Here is a 5,589-nt window from a genome sequence, read left to right as displayed (position 1 = left end):
TATTTCTAATGTTATTAAAACATAATCTTTGTATCACTGTACAGTCCAAAAGCATAAAGGGCTATAATATAAAAGCATAAAACATCCAGCAATCTTCTCCAAACACCTCCTTCAGTATAATAAACATAATAGGGTTTGTAGCTACGAAAGTGCTGCAGCTGTAAAAGCTAGATACTTTCACCATTATCCACATTTTTTTTGTGCCTTGACATGACACTTGTTCACACTTTCAAAAGACGTGATAGGAAAACAAAGCTAATTCTTGTCTGTAAAGTATAAAAGCATATTGTATATAGTAACCACAGTAACCACATTTAGCCATCTTGATGCTTTTGTTTACAAGTAAAATCCTTGTTTACTCGCACTTCTGCCTTCATACTTTCTAGTGTGAATAAAGCTGACACGGTTGTCCTTTTCTAGTGAGAATGGTACCAATATGAACATTTTAATGTCACGCTCGGGCCCTTGGGACAAAATATGGAAATTTCTTAAAAGTCTCTGGGCTCTCATTAATATCATTATCATCACCACTTCTGCTACTGTCCCACTTCCAATGGTGTGCTAAGGCTTTGTAAAAAAAAAACCAACCCTCAGTTTTCTACGATGTAGTGAAGTAACCCTCCGTTATGTGTCAGAATCATCCAAAAGCAAGCGCATCACGTCATGAGTGACATTAAGTTCTGCATCCGCACGCTCGTCCAGCGCTCAGAGTGAGGTTGTGTGAGAGTGTGTGTGTGAGTTCTGTTGCATTTGGATGCTGAGTGTATGGGTGTTCCAACCAGCCATCCCCCCTGGAGGTCACTTTGAAATGGAATAGATTTTTCTAGATCTCAGCCAAGGCTGTAGGGAAGGTCACTTCATTAATCACAGCTAATGCCACTGCACCACCAGAAGAGAAGATATGTAATACCAAAGCCAAACCAGTACTCCACCTCCACCTTGCTGGCGTCTGAGTCGGACTGGAGCTCTCTGCCCTTTACCAATCCAGCCACGGGCCCATCCATCTGGCCCATCAAGACTCACTCTCATTTCATCAGTCCATAAAACCTTAGAAAAACCAGTCTTGAGATATTTCTTGGCCCAGTCTTGACATTTCAGCTTGTGTGTCTTGTTCAGTGGTGGTCGTCTTTCAGCCTTTCTTACCTTGGCCATGTCTCTGAGTATTGCACACCTTGTGCTTTTGGGCACTCCAGTGATGTTGCAGCTCTGAAATATGGCCAAACTGGTGGCAAGTGGCATCTTGGCAGCTGCACGCTTGACTTTTCTCAGTTCATGGGCAGTTATTTTGCGCCTTGGTTTTTCCACACGCTTCTTGCGACCCTGTTGACTATTTTGAATGAAATGCTTGATTGTTCGATGATCACGCTTCAGAAGCTTTGCAATTTTGAGACTGCTGCATCCCTCTGCAAGATATCTCACTATTTTTGACTTTTCTGAGCCTGTCAAGTCCTTCTTTTGACCCATTTTGCCAAAGGAAAGGACGTTGCCTAATAATTATGCACACCTGATATAGGGTGTTGATGTCATTAGACCACACCCCTTCTCATTACAGAGATGCACATCACCTAATATGCTTAATTGGTAGTAGGCTTTCGAGCCTATACAGCTTGGAGTAAGACAACATGCATGAAGAGGATGATGTGGACAAAATACTCATTTGCCTAATAATTCTGCACTCCCTGTAAAGCACCTTGAGGCTACTGTTGTTGTGATTTGGTGCTATATAAATAATAATAACAATGAAGAGGCCTGTATAACACACAGATTTTAGGCTGATAGCCATCTTCACATCTTACTTTCAGCAAGAAAGTAAGCATATTACTTTGGTTATTAACCACTAAGGTATTTTCTTTTTTTTAGCTGTAAACTAAAACAAAAACAAACAAAAAAAGAACACCTACAGGCAAAACTAGGCACAATTTAGCTCTATGACAGTACAGAGAAGCTGCCGTAGCGCAGTTAAAATAATGGCCAGCATATGGATTGACTACACACACACACACACACAGACAGGAATAATTTACCAAAAACATTACATTACAGAGAACTGAACTTTTCTACAAACAGAGAGATCATAATGGAACAGAAACATCATAAGCAAGGATGTTTCTGTTCTTTTTGCTTGTGAATGACCCCTCCAATAAAATGACTAGCTAGTGTTTACAGAAGTGAATATGCATATAACCGCACGTGGTTATTTAAGTTTTGTAATGAGTGCAAAAACAAAAACAACAGCAACAAAATCAACAACAACAATATTATTAATAATAATAATACCAGAAGAAAGGAATATAATAATGTAGAGCGAAAGATGGCTCCTCCTCCCTGAGCCTGGTTCTTCACGAGGGTTCTTCCTGATAAATTGAAGTTTTTCTTTCCCATTGTTGCCAAAGCACATTCTCATAGGGAGTCATATCATGTTGGGGTTTTCAGTGTTTTCTCTCTATTAATGTAGGGTCTTTACCTCACAAACAGCTTGTTCGCCTGGGCCATTCAGGCTGTTAACAAACCCTATCCTCTTACGCTCCACCCCTGCCCACTCACCTCACCAATCTGACCCATGGTCTCAGTAACTTTCATATATTTTGCTTGATTGTATATATTTCTCCTGTTTGTTATTTATTCCTGCTGTTTTACTATTTATATCTTATACCCCCACAGTTGCTATGGAGCACTCATAATTTCGTTGTACATGTAAAATGACAATAAAGGGCCAGAGCACCTCTGACACTTTCTGTGTAATAAGCAGGAATGTAATAACAAGGCAGTGATAACTGATTAAAATGCATCAGGAAGTCTGGAATGAACTGAAAACATGTATGCATACATAGTTGTGGGGAGTCCCCCTTACTGGGGGGGGGGGGGGGGGGGGGGGGGGGGGGTGCGGTCCTCCAGACAGCATTTTCTATCTCCCAGCTGGAGTTTTTGTTTGTCTGTGACTGGAGAGTCAGATTTTTGTTGAGCTTCACACTTGCAGACCTAAGTCAGTTTGCAGAGATCCCTCCCACTCTGGCTTTTATGTCCTAGATTTCTTATCTGAAACAGTAATATTTCAGTGACTGCTGCTTGTACCACAGGTTAATACACGCTACTGATCCCTGATAGGAGAATCATCAATTTTGGCAACAAAGAAGCCTGGTGGATGTTTGTTTACAGTCTGATGATGGGACATCATGCTCTGCATCGTCAAAGTTTGCCTCCTCATTATTATTCATACCCAGTAATGTGAAGTATGCTTATATCTACTATAACTGAACCAACCTGGTGCTCTTCATTTATGGAGGCTGTTGAGTCTGAATGTTGGATGTTGTGTATCTCGTGTTCTCTGGGCTTTGTTGTCCTCAGTCTTTTCGCAGGATCAGAAAACAAAACCAGGAGGCGCGTAAATGTTTCTTCAAATGTTTCTTCTGGATGATGATAAGACTGTGACACGGGATGCCACCTTTGGTCTTGTGATGAAGCAAAGCTCAGGAAGAAGTGGGATTAAATGGTACCCACATGTGTGCTGCTGAGAAGGATGTACAGGGGCACCTGCAGCCAAATCCAAGCCTCAGGTTAGTTGTAGTTGCAGAACGCTATAGGACTGAGACATCTGAGGCATCAAATGTTTGATTAAACGGATGAAAAAGAGAAGTTTCTTCCCTATAATTATCACTTCTTAAAATCTGTAGCAACTTCAAGTCTGTCATCGTGCTGAGCATGCAAAGAATGTGACAATATATTTTTGTTCAATATTTAATTTCTTTTAGTTGCAATTGTTAAATGAAAAAATATATATATTCTTATAATTTAGCAAACTAATTTATCAAAAAAAAATATACATATATCTGTATTAGTTTTAATAAATTAATTTGATACCTGTATTGAAAATACCATATTGTATTCATACAGAATCAGTATGGTATCATTGTTTGTCTGCTCACTGATTGTTGAAACTAAGAGCTAGTTTGATCTGTTTAGATCTAAAGTATCCAAAGTTGAGCTCTAATGTTTCTTCACCCCTGTGTGTGTGATATGTGATTCCTACATGCTGGCAGAGCAGCAGTTTGTGCTCACAGATGGTGACGGTGTGGAGAGACGGTGGTGTTTCCTCAGAAGAACCAGCAGAGTCACTTGCTGACTGATGCTCATCTGCACTGCACAGAGGAAATCAACTGACCGAGGTTTGTCCAGTGACGTGTTATGAATGTATATTTGTTTTATGCTTACAGTTATGTTTTTCTTGACAGAGGCTCTGCAGAGGTTAGACAAAGCAGAGAAAACATGTGCTTTACATTTTACTGTGATTTATTGAGATATTTGTTGCCTGATGTTCAGCAGGAATGGAGAAATAGAATCAAAGGGAGATGTTTTTGATGTTTTTGTAATGATGTAAGTAAATCTTCAATATTATTTATTTGCTTGGTTATATTAGGAGTGTTTCTGAGTGAGGGGGAGAAGAGTCATCATCCAGGTAAAGTGACGTAGATCAGTGGATACACTTGTCTCCCCTTTAAAGGAGACAATCCAAGTCATCCTTAAATGTTAGTGCTTTCAAATACACAAACATTTTTAAAGGACAAAAATGAACATCCAACTTTGACTGTAACACAAAATAAATCTTTCCATGTGTGTTTTCAAACTCTCAGATGGGCAGCATATCAGTCTTGGACTGTCTAACCTGCCGGAGCAGCACTGAATGACCACCACACATGAGCATGTTCCTGCAACATTCAGCATCTGATCCTTCATCTGTGTGCTTCTGCTTTTGGTAAGTAGAGTTACCCAACTCCAGTAACTCTACACACATGCCATCCATTTCTGACGGCCTGGTTACTTCCTGTCAGTTACTTTAGAAACCATGTGGTCACCTGACCTAACACTATTCAAGTGTCACATGTCAAACAGCTGGAGAGGAAACTACACCAGTGTACTGGGATGTTTCACCAACACGTGCCAGATGCTGTTCCTTCATGGTGACATCACAGAGACAGCCCCACCCACCTCAGGACCTCGCCATTTATCATGATGATTATAATGATGACAGCGAGCGGAACTAAGACTGTAAAAATCCACGACCAGAATTTTTCTTTCTAATTATTAATGAATACTGAGAGCCTCTTTCTGTGTTTTGTATGTTTTGGGGTTGTTTTTTTTTTACCTCATTTGTTACTAACAAAGTTCACCAAACTCACACAGTTTACATTCTGTATGTTTCCATCTTTACCAGCCACACTCTAATTGCATTTAAGAAAATAATCCTTAGAAATCGTCATTTTTCTCTTTTGTAATTGATGATAATTCAGTGAATATAAGATAAGATAAGATAACTCTTTATTGTCATTGCACAGTCATACATAGTACAGTAGTACAATGAAATTGGAAAAACTGTCCTACGTCGGCACTACATATAACACAACACGATATGACACATCACAACGTAACAAACAACACAACACAGTAACACACTGCTTCCTTCTATTGCGTCACACATTGCTTTAAGTTTTTCAGTGTCCAGTTATTTTTTACTGCTGTTTAAATTCTCTGAATGTTTGACCCTGTAGACTGTTTGATGGACTGCTTGTCTTCCTGTTTGTAACCGCCGCCTGT

At 39.8% G+C, this 5,589-nt stretch overlaps 1 long non-coding RNA gene across 3 annotated transcripts; it reads left to right on the top strand.

Moving 5' to 3' along the window:
- Window positions 1-2,898: 2,898 nt before the first annotated feature.
- On the top strand, window positions 2,899-5,269 carry LOC113012845 (uncharacterized). 3 transcript variants are annotated; one of them, XR_003270759.1, is made up of 6 exons: window positions 2,899-2,983; window positions 3,078-3,554; window positions 4,038-4,163; window positions 4,415-4,453; window positions 4,629-4,750; window positions 4,871-5,269. It is a non-coding gene; the product is annotated as an uncharacterized LOC113012845 (long non-coding RNA). The 3 variants fall into 3 exon arrangements; XR_003270758.1 differs by having other exon boundaries at window positions 2,899-3,554; XR_003270757.1 differs by lacking the exons at window positions 2,899-2,983; window positions 3,078-3,554; window positions 4,038-4,163; window positions 4,415-4,453 and adding an exon at window positions 4,460-4,523.
- The last annotated feature ends 320 nt before the right edge of the window (window positions 5,270-5,589 follow it).

Source organism: Astatotilapia calliptera, chromosome 20 (assembly GCF_900246225.1).
Source record: "Astatotilapia calliptera chromosome 20, fAstCal1.2, whole genome shotgun sequence".
Classification (NCBI taxonomy): domain Eukaryota; kingdom Metazoa; phylum Chordata; class Actinopteri; order Cichliformes; family Cichlidae; genus Astatotilapia; species Astatotilapia calliptera.
Note: the sequence above shows the minus strand (reverse complement) of the source record. Positions and strands in the feature narration are given on the sequence as shown.